Source organism: Chelonia mydas, chromosome 22 (assembly GCF_015237465.2).
Source record: "Chelonia mydas isolate rCheMyd1 chromosome 22, rCheMyd1.pri.v2, whole genome shotgun sequence".
Taxonomy (NCBI): Eukaryota; Metazoa; Chordata; order Testudines; family Cheloniidae; genus Chelonia; species Chelonia mydas.
This window is the reverse complement of record NC_051262.2, coordinates 5,363,825-5,377,467: the sequence shown is the minus strand read 5'-3', so window position 1 is coordinate 5,377,467 and position 13,643 is coordinate 5,363,825. Positions and strand designations below refer to the sequence as shown.

General features: G+C 49.9%; 1 long non-coding RNA gene across 1 annotated transcript; it reads right to left on the bottom strand.

Annotated features, from left to right (window-relative positions):
* Positions 1–223: 223 nt before the first annotated feature.
* LOC122463541 lies at positions 224–2,021 on the bottom strand. The gene is made up of 2 exons (XR_006286998.1): positions 1,886–2,021; positions 224–703 (listed from the first exon to the last, which is right to left on the bottom strand). It is a non-coding gene; the product is annotated as an uncharacterized LOC122463541 (long non-coding RNA).
* Between the last annotated feature and the right edge of the window lie 11,622 nt (positions 2,022–13,643).

Sequence of the window (13,643 nt, the reverse complement as noted above, 5' to 3'; positions counted from 1 at the left end):
GTCCAAGTCTCATTTCAAGCCTGAAGATGCTGCCTCAGCCAGCTGGGTGTCCTGGAAAATAACTTTCCCACCACTTGTCTTTCCCTCTCTCCCTCTATGAAAGCTAGTGAGGGAAGCAGACAGGAGGTCTGGCTGAAGTCGGTGGGAACGGTTTGTGTGTGTGTTATTTAATTTACTAGACAAGGCCTGTGTGTGTGTGTGAAATGAGCGGAAGACCAAGATCTGATGGTGAAGCAGAATGTGTTTATTTTCAGGGGCTGACTTTTAGAGATAAGGAACCTGCTCGCCCATAGCACTGGGCAGAGTTGGGCACAGTGACCGCAGACGCTATGCAAGTTTCCCTCGCCAGCGCTCACTCCTTTACACACGTGCCCCAGTCCCGATCAGCAAACACTCTGGACACAGTCCTACGAAGTCATGAAACCTGTTGTGGAGGGCACCTAACGACGCCCCTTCGACAGCCCCGATAGCCTGCTGCCCTTGCCCTCCAAAGGACAGAAACTGCTGCTCAAACGTCCACCCCTGTCTTGCAGACCCTGTCGATCCTGCAATAATGGTGCAGCCGCGAGCAGGACAAGCTGTTCCACTGGCATTGGATCCATAGCGTGGCTCTGGCTGGAACAGACAAAGGCAAGGAGCACGCAGAGCTGACAGCCCATCAGCTGGATGCGTTGGCAGGCTCAGAACACTTCCACACAAGGGCCTAGGGATGACAGACACGTTCTTCCGCAGTGCTCTGTGAACTAGCTCCTAGAGCAGCCCAGCGAGGGGCTGTGAACCCTGTGATATGCCCCCAGAAATCCTACCCCCAAGCACGTCAGTGCAGTACCATGGCGGACGTGGCTACACCAATATGAAGAGGGGTGGTCTACGGTGAGTACACTCACAGACGGGCTTAGCAAGCACAATTTTGCAGGAGCCCAGACTGGAGTACACTCTGCAGTGTACACATACCCAATGGCACATGCCGAAAAATTTGAAATTTTCAATGGGGAAAAAACAAAACATTTTTTGACTCTCTTCAAGAAAAAAAACTCTCCATTTCTCCTTCCAAAAGCGCATCAATGCCTGGACAAACCGCTGGCATGTGCCTGCGTGGTCTGCAGTGCAGGGAGCCAAAAGAGAGGACTGAAGAATACTTCTAAACCCCCTTATTTCCCTACATGGGTGCAAAAGTCAAGGCTTGACTGTGCCCATAAAAAGTCTGAGAATTTTTCAGACGTTTATAAGCACCTGAAAGGAGGAAGTTATGAATGATGTCATGTTCTATGAGATATAAATGCCTAGATAGTTTAGATTAGATTGAAATGAGCGAGCGAGAGAGAGATTAGCGACAGTAACTCGACAGATTATATTCGTTTTAACTTTACCAGTGAAAGTGAGGTAGGAAATGACTTTGATCACTGGCATTTCCCCCAATCCTGAAAGGTGTATATAATTTTCAGCTAATTCCCCATTCATTCATGGACCACTCTTTCCTATTAACTGTAAATGGCAGCCAGTTTCTGAGGCTAGAAAGCTACTTTTGAATAGACATGGGTGAAAAATGGAAAATTAGATATGGGGAAAAAAATGTAACTTTCACAGTTGGTTTCAGTGTGAAGGATTGGAAACAGAATAACTTTTAATTTTTTCCCCAAAACGTTTCCCCAATTCTTTAGCAGAAAGTTTATCAAAAACATCACTGCAAATGTTAATGACATTTTTTCATTTACTGAAATACCACTGTTTGGTGGGTGAAAGATTTCCACAACCATTTCAATGGCATTTTGACAATATTTCCATCAATATTTAACTAGAAATAGCACATTTTTGCCTGCCCCCCCCCATCACTTCTGAAAAATACCATTTTTCAGCAGAGGAACACTATTCAAAAAGTTTCTACCTGCTCAAAAAGTCCAGGGTGGGTCACTGCAATGTTTTTCTTGTTCAGAGAAAGATGCCATCTGAAAATGGAGGACTTCACATTTCAGGTCTTCTGACTGGGCTACAGATTTGCATGTAGAACTCAACTGCGTCTGCTGAATAAATCCACTTCCTGTGGCTTAAGCTGTCTTTGCAGCTGGCTACATTCATAGCTGCCAAGACACACAGATCCTTGCTGATTAGCCTCTGTGGATGCCTCTCTCCACCAAACAGTGCCCGGTCCAACACTCACTGAAAGATTCCCATTACCTTGAATGGGCTTTGGAGGAGGCATCTTATTTACTGTAAAACAGGACGAGGAGTTGTGCTGCTTCCACATACATAAAACCGCATCATGTACCTTCTGGGCTTCAGCTTCTCCATGGCCTCTTCTAGGGCTTGATCCTGTGAGCTGACAACAACCTTAGCTCGACTTCAGCGGTTGTTGAGGTGCTCAAAGTGAGAAGAAGGAGGCAAATGGTTGAGATGCAGGTTGGGTCTAGTGGAGAGGGCCTTGTCTTGGAAATAAGGAGGCTTGAATTTTATTCCTGGCTCTGTCTTTCTGTGTGATGTGGGGTGGGCCCCCTCACACCCCTTGTCTGATCTATCTAGCTATCTAATCTGGTCAATCTCTCTCACACGTTTTAGCCCATGCTCTCATCCACTCCCCAATTCTCCCCTCTCTTACACCATGATCGGAAAGCGGGGGGGGGGGGCAGCCATTGGGCCAAACACCCTTTTTGCACAGCACTGGGCCAGGTGTGACGCAACCCATTCCCCCAGGGCTGCCCTGGACCAGCAGGACCAGGGAGGAAAGGCCCCGCCAGCTCCTGAATGCATTGTGAGGCCTCCGACAGAAACGAAATGGGGACAGTCGGCTCTTCCTTTGCTCCTGAGAACCCAGCACTGCTCAACGAGCCCTGCCTTTGCTACTCCCTACAGGGCCAGCCTTAGGGAAAATGGCGCCCTGGGTGAACTTGTATTTTGATGCACCTGGCCCCTGCTACCTCCCCATCCATCGCCCCTGCTGCCTCCCTGCCCCCCTCCCCCATGTCCCCAGTCCCTGCTGCCACCCTGGGCGCCCCACCCATTCCCTTGGCCCCCCACTACCTACCCAGGCTCACCCCATCTGGGTTAGCCAAGCCATAGTGAACCCCACGGTTCAAGCACCATCTGTCTCTCTCCCTTAGACTTCCTTCCTCAAGCTCCAGGTGAGAGCCTGCCTCCTTCCAGCAGCCAGCTCTTATCCCCCACCTCACCAGGCCTTTCTTCTCTAGCTGTGGAGATGCTCTTCAGGTGCTCAGGAGAGGCCGGGAAGTCCATAGCCCTCTGGGTCTGTTGCTTGCTAGGTGCCAATGTCTGGGCAATTGGAGTTGCCATTGTCATCTCAGATGCCCTATTGGTATCTCGCAAGGGATGGATAAAGCAGCTGAGTGCTTCCTGGCTGTGGAATGCAAGCAGCACTGGGTACCCGAGAAGTGGTAGAACGTGCTTCAATTCCCCTCCAAGCCTGCTGAGAAGGGATTTGAACAGTGATCTGCATTCTCTCTCGTGAGTGCCCCGGTGGCTGATCTATGGGAGAGTCTGTTGAGGGTTCGCAAAAAGAAAAGGAGGACTTGTGGCACCTTAGAGACTAACCAATTTATTTGAGCATAAGTACAAGTCCTCCTTTTCTTTTTGCGAATACAGACTAACACGGCTGTTACTCTGAAACCTGATGGGGGTTGAGGTTTGCATCTTATTGAGGTTGTGCCATTTTCATTAAACAGTAATTGGGCCACTCGGTAGCCTGTCATCCAGTGGTTTGGCAATGTGGTTGTGACGTGGATGGGGCTGGTTCAACTCCCTTTTCAGCTTGCTTCTCTCCTTCTCTCAAGTGAATGTTCCAACTGTTGGACTCAGAGGTATTCTGATGGGGGCAGGCTCCCTCAGCCTTTTCTCTTGAAGCTGTTCCACTTTCACTACATATGAATTGGCCCAAAGGATCACAGACATGAACCCCCGTCGCTGAGCGATTTGCATACTCCACCTCCCATCCTGCCCCAGGATGGTCTGGTTCAAATCCACCATCTTCTTGTTGAGGAGGGATTTGAACCTTGATCTTGTGCCTTTGAAATGAATGGCCTAAAGTGCAGGACTGGGAGGTGTTCTGATGTGGAAGTTCCCTCGGTCTTTTCTGTTGAAGCTGTTCCACTCTAACTACATATTAACTGGGCCAAACTCTCTATCCAAGACCGTCTGTAGTATGGGGGTTAGGGTGTGAGTGATGCTGCTTCAAGACTCCACTCTGCTCCAGCAGGGGAATCTGGCATCTCAGGTGTGAGCCCTTGTAAATCAACTGTGGATTCTTCAGAGGGGCTCTTGCTCTTTTAATTAACTAATAATTGGGGCCATACAAAAGACCTGAATCACTCTTTTGTCCCCAGTGGCTGGGATACTCACCCAGGTTGTGGCAGACCCCAGGGCACTCCCCTTCTCTGCTGAGGGGTGAGAACTGGGGGCTCCCACATCCTGGGGAGAGTCACTGGTGAGCGATCCCTGTCCAAATCCCCACAATGGCCTCTTGAGAAAGAGAGGGGGTTCGGACAAGGATGGCCCACCGCAAAGGACTGTCAACAAGGAAGCAGTAAATCCCTGTGCAAGCCCCTGCTGAATAGGCAGCTTGGAGATATGAACCAGGATCTCCTACAACCCAAGCAAGTACCCCATCCACTGGACTAGAGAGTGTTTCTGAGCTTTGGCTTACCCCAAAGAATATTTAAGTCAAGTAGATCAGCTTCACGAGGCAAGGAGTCACCCTATCAGACTAGCCTGAAAGGCAAGGTGTACACCAGAGCCTCGGGAGATCTCTTTTCAAACTGCTTCTCCACAGCCACCCCCCGCCCCCGGTGGGGGAGGGGATTTAAACCATCATCTCCCACAGACCAGACTCACTGCTTTGCCAGCAAGCTGGAGAGGGAGGCGGGCATCTGGGCTGGTGCAAAGAATACTTGATTCAAGTGGAAGAACTTCAAGTGGCAAGAGTGAGGGAGCCACCCCATTGCATTAGCCCAACCGCTGAGGTGCACACCTGGGCTGCAGGAAAGACCAGTTCAAACCCTCTCTTCCCAGGCAGAGGGGGAAATGAGCCACCGGGGTAGGGTGTTGCCACCCTTACTTCTGCACTGGCAGCAGCGCTGCCTTCAGAGCTGGGTGGCCAGAGAGCTGCTGGCTGGGAGCCCAGCGGTGCTGAGGCTATGAACTGCCAGGTCTAGAGGTGCTGGGGCTCAACCCCGACAAGCCCTGGCACAAATTAAACTCCCTGACGGCACCCCCCAAACCACAGAGCCTTGGGCAGTCGCCCACGTCACCCACTCTTAAGACTGGCAGTGGTTCCCTAATGCAGCTGTGGGCCCTCCCTCTGCTTGGTACCACAACCCAACTATCCTCCTGCTCCCCTTTTCATGTAAGCCTGGTCTTTGCTTCTTTCTTTCTTTAAATAAGGCCGGGAATGGAGCCAATTACACCCCTACATTACAAAAAAAAATTGTAGTATTTAAAATGTTAACTAAAGCGCCACCCCTTCACCCTCTTCTGATCTTCCCAGAGCTCTGCCAGGCATCATGGGAGGTCCCTTCCACCAATGGAGCTGGGTCTGCCAAAAATAACCCAGGTTGTAATGATGGAAAAATTATTAGCTTGCTGCTGGGCTCCTTCCTGGCTTGGATCTGTCCCCCTGCTACAGCACTTCACTGAGCTGAATGGAAATGTCAGAGCTCCCTGTGCCACCGTCTCCACGCCCCCGTTGGTGTAGAGGGGACATATTCATGACGTTATTTAAGCGGCAACCCAAGGTTTCATCCCCTCCACCCTGCCCTGATGGCAGTGACTGTAGGATGTTCAGCTCCCGCCTTTTTAAAGGAGAGCGTTGGGCAAATGCACAGAAATGTCTTTCTTAGCAAAAGGGAAGGTCCCAACCAACCGGAACAGCCCCACATGTGAGCAAAGGGATGACTCATGGAGAGGCTTAAGCATCTCATTTGGAGAGGATGAGTTGGTGCATCATCTAGTGAGGTTGCCCATATGTGTAACTGCAGTGCAGATGTTCAGGCTTGTGCCCAGGTTCTGGGACGGCAGGCAAAGGGAGGGTCCCAGAGCCCAGGCTCTAGCTTGAGTCCAAAAATCTACACAATTAAACAGTCCTGCGATACCAAGTTAGCTGACACAGGCTGGCCCTTGGTGTTTAATTGCAGTGTGGACCTACTTTAAGTAACCTAATGAAGGTCACACAGGAAGACTGTGGCTAGACCAGGAGTTGAACCCAGGTCTCCTTAGGCCAGCCTTAACTGCTAGGTTCTTTCCTACCTGTAAATCGATAGCTCTGCATTCATTTACGCCAGCTGGGGCTCTGGCCCTGTGTGGCTGTAAAGGGCGAGCACCAGGGCTTGAGGTCCCAATGGGCCACTCCTTCTCTTCAGCATTATCTAGTGGCCAAATTGCAAAGTGGCGCTGGCAGGCCGCCTGCCCCTCCCTCATATGAGTTTCTACCCATGCAATGCAGGTGTGAACGGCTGCTCTTGCAATGTGGCTTTGCACCTCCTTTGCACGGGCGTCGATGACGACCAGGTGCAAGGCGGAGAGAAACAAGGCCCCACACGTTCTGTGCCCCCTTGCCACAATGGTGGATGGTGGCAGGGAAGGCTTAGTCGGGAGATGTGCCCTCACTAACGGGCCTGGTGGGCGGCCTCGGGATGACAGTGCACAAAAGGTAGCAGAACTCACAGGGAACGTGGGCTGTGTCTCAAAACAGACGTGATGGCTGGGAGCTGGAAGGGCGCGGGATGAACCTGCTGCAGGAACTGGACCTATGTGCACCAGGGACCCCAATCCCGCCGGCATCAGACGCTGCTGAGCACCTCATTAGCGTGATGGGGGCGGAGCCTTAAGCCCATGTGACCTCAGACAGGCCCATTTCCGTCCATGCCCCATCCCCTTGTTACCCTGTGCTTTTAAGAGGCTTGAGACCTGCCAATACTCAGTACAAAGGGTGTGGTCTAGTGCTTGAGCTTAACTGAGTCTCTGCATTGCTTCCACTTTCCCTTATACAGGAGTGTGGTATACTTGTGTACCCTGCCTCCCAGGGCTTGTCTTCCCTGCAAAGTTAACGACAGCTATAACACAAGTGTTGGCCCTAGCTCGAGGCTGTCCACACACACACAACCCTTCACTTGCATGAGGTGGTGCATTTAACTTGAACTGGCTGGCCCAGCATGGGGTACAGGCTAACGCTTGAGTCAGCATAAATCATCAGCTGCTCACACACCACTCTGTGTGGACGCAAGCTAGCACTGCTCGACTGTTGCTAGTCCTCCAGGGCCTTCCCACAATTCTGCCCCCCTCCCCCAGGGGCCCTGACAGGATGGACAGGTTCTCCCACAATTCACTGAGGAAGAATTCATAGAGCTTCCTGCCACGCTGAGTGCCGGGGATTGTGCCCCAGAAGTCTCACACATGAGTGAGTGTGGCACCAGTGTGGACACAGCAGCGCCAGTGTTAGTTCCTAGTTAGCTGATTCCAGAGGTGTAACTCCTGTGTAGGTCACTCAAGCTCACGCTGCAGGGAAGACTAGCCCTCATTGACTTCAGCTGGCTTTGGCTCAGGCCCCTGTTCAAGGATTTACAGCATCAGGACCTGAGTAGTTAATTACACCTCTAAACTACCTGCAAGGGTTACTTTATTTTTGGCTGCAGCAGTTTCTAAATCATCTGTTTTCGCAGGCATTTTGGGAGTCCTTGCAGTACTAATCCCATTATAACCTGTTCAGACAGAGCAGGACACTGGGAAAATTTATTAAGCCAGTTAGATTCTCTTAGGCATTTGGCTCCTGTATCCCTTGGAGTCTGGGTGACTTTTGAAGGGACTGACCATGCACAAGGAGGAATACGAGCTGGTCTACGATGCCCGCAGGGCCATGCTGGAAAAAATGAAAAGCCAGAACCTCAGCCTTCTATTTTAAGTGCTGATTAATGGCGGATCCTGATCAGGTCTGGAAAAACCGCACTGATTCATGGCTTGTCTAGGGAAACCTTGAACACAAATCTTGCTGCTCGCAGGCTGCGAGGGGAGCTGTAGAAGGAAATGGGTAGGATTAGCTTTCTTGGTGAAGAGCAGCTGAGAAGCAGCTTCGTCTCCAAAGCCAGGCCTGGAGAGCACGAGTTAAGACAGTGAGATAAAACACTCCTCACGTCTGGGCCACAGGGCTGGGGGAAAAAAGCCTGGTGGAAGGGAAAGTGCTATATATCGTGAGAATCGGAGCCCCCTCGGACTAGCGAGGCATGAGGGAGAAGGTCATACCTCACTATGACCAGAAGAGCTTCCCACAAAGGCTGGTCAGGGCCACACCCAAGACAGACTCCGCAAAGAATAAACTGGCCTGCCTCTGTTTCCAAGCTGGCATTCCCATCGATGCTGTCCCACGGCCCCCGAGGAAGGGGATGGGATTGACAGCCCTGGAATGCTCCATTTAGCCGTAGAGGAGGCACGACATGGGAAGCAGCAGGGCAGACGTCCCTACAGAACGTGTACCAACCCTGACCAGGGAGCGACCACCCGAGGAGTGTTCCATCTCCAGGGCCTGTTCAGTCCTTGGTCTTACTCTCCTGAGACTGCCAAGTGGGCCTGATTGTGAAGTGGGTAACTGGACTGAGAATCGTTTCCCACAGCTCTCTCCAGAGGGCGATGAATTTCACACTCCTGAGCCAGGCCAGGGATGGGCTCGGAGAGCTGGCGGCTGCACAGTCCCTTCCTAGTGCCATGAATTGCCCCCCTTTTGATTCCCCCATCCTGCAGGTGTCCTTGGACCGGGGTGAGGAGGGCTTTCTGGGGCACTGGACAAGCATGGCCTTTTGCGGGCTGGGATGTGGAGGGCAAATGGGACCAGTGCAGCAAGAGGTCCTGTGTCACTGAGGAATTATTCCAAACCTCTGGCTGCCTCTCTATCTCCCTCAGTCAGACCCAGACCAAAGAAAATATTATAGCCTGCCTGCCCCTCCCCCACAATGCACCTGTGCACAGCTGCCTTATAGTGATAGGAGCGTCACACCCCCTGAACGCTGCCTGGCACCCTCGAATGCTATAGTACCCTCTCATGGCCCATAACCCCCAGAGGATATAAGGCCTAATGTGACTAAACAAGGGTGAATGTCATTGCTAATCTTGTAGAGCTAGCCCTGAAACCCTACCTCTGACAACAGGTAGGGGTTTTTTTGTGCGGGGAGGCATTACCATAATATACAGTAGTATTTTTTAAAGATATGGCATCCCACAGCTTTGGCCAGTGCCACCTCCAGCTAGTTCTCCCAGTAGGGAACGAAACTGGCGTTAGATAGACAACACCAGGCTGCGCTATCTGAAGATCCGTTTGTCACCTCAGAAATGGAGAAGAATCACTGTGTAGACCCCTGGTGTCAATGCAGAATCAGACCCTACAGTCTGTCCTCCAGAGCATTGTACAGGACAGTTTTAAAGGACTTGGTATTTGTGCTTCCCCCTTTGCTGAGCATAACAGCTTTTGCTGTTAGAAACATTCTGCTGATTTCCACCTGAAATCTCTCCTTCATCTCAGGAGATCTGCATATTTAGGGACGCACACCCCTCTCCCCTCACCACTTCCATATGGACTTACCCCTGCAGCCCCAAATGGAACAATCAGAGGGAAACTCTGGAAGAACTTCAGGAGCAACATATAGAGTTTCATGTCTCTTAAGTGACTTTCTGCCACGCAGGGGACAATATTGCCACATACCCACATTGATATTGACGGGTGGCAAATTTTAAACAGATGAAAGGAGATACTTTTTTTTATTAACTTTACTAATTTTATTAGCCTATGGAACACACTGCCACCACATGAAAAAGAAACCAAAAGCTTGACAGGACTGGAAAGAGGATTAGACATTTCTATGGCGATTGGAAACATCCACAAAAGCTATACAGAATAGAATCGAACCCACAGGGACCTTAGAGAGGGAATAAGGAGCAGAAGGGGAATAAACTACTAGAGTCAGGAGGAAAATGGTTTCCCAAAACCCTCAAACATTTTGAAGTTATAAAAAATATTTTTCCCATCCTGAATCAGGATGAAAATTTTCCTGAATCAAAAATCTGAGAAAACAATTCAGTTCAGCTCAATCAAAATGTTTCATTTCAATGTTGCCCATTTAAAAAACAGCAACCTATAATTGACATTTTTGTCAAAGAACTCCTGACCAGCTCTGTCAACTACTAACTGATGCGGGGCAGGAGGGGGTGTCTGGCAGGAACTTTCCCTGTGACCATGCCCCCTCCAACGTTTCTTTCAAGCATTTTGTGCGGGACGCTCTCATGGTATGTCTACACTGTGGCTAAGAGTGAGCGTTGCAGTCTGGGGAGACAAACTTGCTCGAGCTCTGCTCAAGCTAGCTCGCTAAAAGGAGCCGCGTGACGTTGTGGCATGGGCAGTAGCACGGGCTAGCCACTGGAGTACTGAGCCAGGGGATCAGGCCGGCTTGTACCCGGGCAGTTGCCTGCACATGGTGCTATTTGTAGCACACTAGCACAAGTCGGTCTGCCCAGGCTGGGGGGAACGCGCCTAGCTGCAATGTAGAGACGCCCTCAGGGAGCTGATATTGGACTTGCTGACCCACTGGTCCGATCTAGTCTGGCAATTCCTGTGTTCGCATTATTATTACAGTGTATTCTTGTTACTGCGCCATTGATGCTCACATCTACTCTGAGGAACGTACAATATAAAAGTCCCTTCTTTGGGGAAATGTTGGCATGTGATGGGCAGGGTGGAGGAGAACATGGAAGGAAGAAACTTTTTTGTGTTCTTAAGTTGTTCTGCTTTGTTTTGTTTCCTTACTGCTATTTTAAATCTCCTATTGTCATTAATCCCCGTTCCTCGTATTGTATCAAATGTCGCCAACCAGAGACATCAAGAGTCTACTTCTGAACACAAAGAAATGATGTTTAAAGACCAGTAAAACCAGACTAGTGACAGCAGCCAGGAACGCAGAGTGATCCACATTGTGGTTGCTTCTGTGACACTCCTGCCTACAGGGTTCACTCCCACCCTCCCGTTGAGCTGACTTCAAAACCCTGCCCCAGTAATGTCAACCTCATGCCCCCCTCCGCCACCTCCTAGGCATGAAACATTTTATCAGAGCTGGTACCAAAATTCCCTCAGTCCCTAACCAGTAAGCTCCGAGAGTCTAAACATGGGCCCTAACATTAATCATCGGTAATAGAAACCAGAGCTGGCTCTTGTCCCCGCTGAGTCAATGCAACCTTTTAAAAACACATTGGGAAATAAGCACATGGGCTGGGAACTGGGCATGAAAGAAATTCCAGGCAGGCTTCTTTTTTGTGCCGAAGGAATTTTGTAACCGGAAAAACATAAAGGGAGTAAAAATAGGAACAGCGACAAAAAAAAAAAAAAAAAAAAAACCCTTCTAAAGATCTGCAAGGAAGAAAAAAAATATCCAACCTTTTCTTCTCATTTCCTATACGTTACTCAAAAGCCAAGCCATTTTAATTGCTTCATTGTGGGGCAGGACGCAGGATTACTAGAGGAAAAGTGACTCCTGTGTGGGTGGTGTCTCGACGAGTTAGTGACATGCTCAGCTCAGGGTCAGGAGATTTAGGCTTCAAATGATTTATCTGAGCTACACTGAGCCTTCAGCCTTGAGCAAAGGGCTGATACGTAGCTGCCCTGCCCTAGGAGGAGCACGCCGAGAGAAATAACTCCAGCCCCCAGGATACATAACCTGCTACGCCCCATTGCTGGGTGTTTGGTACGTCCCCTTCTTATTCTAGCACTGGGGAGGTGGAGCCAAAGTTCTGCCCATTCCCTATCCTGCTCCACCTTGGCCCTGCCCACCAGCTCAGTGGGGAGTATTGGGTATGCCACACGCTGCTTTCTCCCTCCCATGATGTGTATACTCCAGCTGCCATGCATGGAGAAGGGAGGCTTTATTCTCCCTGATACCCCCGAGCAGGTATGACTCCCTGATAAGTGTGTTGCAGGTGGCTAATCTGCTGCGGCTATGAGTCTGGTACAGGCCTGTTTAGGGAGCTGTAGCTCGTGTGCTTTAGCTCTGGAGGTCCCTGATTCAGTCCCTTTTGTGTCAGCCAAGATGGTGGCCATCAGATGTTAATGTTAAAGCCAGTCCCAAGGTGGTCCTGGCGTATTTTGATTCACCCATAACACCTGTCCTGAGCATGAGGCCTCAGCATGTTTCTTGTGACTGAAAAGTGTCCATTCAGAACATTGTGCAGGATCAATATCCAGGAAAACTCTCAACCACACTCCAAGAAATACTCCTGTCTCCCCCTTCATGTTCACCTCCATCAACCTATGCCCTTGGGAGATGCCTGGGAAAGTAAGCAGGCCCTGACGGTTAGCAAAGCAAGGAAGGGCGGGCATTCCAAACTTGAAGACCTCTCTTGCTGGAAACATCCTGCCCCTCCCCTATCAATGAGGGGGGAGGAGCTCGGAGTGGAACTGGTTGAAAATTTTCATTCAAAACTTTATTGCTTCAATAAAAAGTGGTGCTGAGATAGTGTGGTAATGGGGGGCAGGATAAGTATCTAAGATGGACTGATTCTGGAGAGATTTACAGGCTTCTATTTGAATAACTCCACAGCACATCCAATGATTGCCTTTCGCTGGTGCTTTGGAGCTATGCCCTGGATTGCTAGGGTAGGGATATTATCTCTAGGACAGTGCCAAAAACCGATCGATAGGTGATCATTTTGTATGAAAGTCCATTGGATTTTTCCACCAAGCTCAGGGGTCATTGGACCACTTCAAATGAAATAGCATGGCGCTCGCTCTCTCTCTCTCTCTCTAAATAAAAAACAGTAGGGGGGAGAAAAAAGCATTCCTCCTTTGCTAAGGATTTTCCCACCAGAAAAAAGCTTAGACACTTGCTAGAAATGTTAAAAATGTGATGACAATCCCAGCCCCACTCCAGCCTCGTGACATTCCCTGGAGGAATGTTCAATGCCGAGAGTCTCTTAAACTGTCCCAGTTCTTAGGTCGCGCTGGAATGGCCCCGTAGGCAGAATTTTCAGCTTGTAGCAGGAAGGATCCCACATAATTCCCCTTTCTCTCTGACATTACTGTGCTGCTAAAGCCATCTATATCAAAGGGACTTAATGCCGAGCTCCGATTGTGTGAATTTGTTAGCCTCTAAGGTGCCACAAGTCCTCCTTTCCTTTTTGAGATCAGACCATTCTAGGTTGAGCAGAACCTGATCCCGTAGTTCTTACTCAGTCAGCGGACCCACTGAGCACAATGGAAGCATTTCCTGGAGCAGAATGTCAGGATTAGGCCCTACTTTTGCATGGGTGGATGTGAGTTCTAATGTGAGCCTCTGCGCTGGATAGGAACCAGGATGGTTGTGGCATAATTGCTTCTATTCTGAGAGCCCCATTCTGACTGTTGAAATCAAAGACAACTGAATTTCATTGACTCTGCGGGGAGCAGGACTGAGCCCAGACCCAGGCAGGGAATCTGTTTTCCAAGGGCTCTCTGTATTCACCTTCTGGCCAAGAATACAATCAAGCCACAACACAGGATCTTGTCACTTTATTCTGGAATAATTGCTGCACTTTGGAAGCCACTGATGATTCTGGGGAAAAAGTGACCTGTATTCTGGAATAGAGTGTCCACAGGGGTAGCTTGTTCCCGCAATAGCTATTCTGGTCAATTGCCC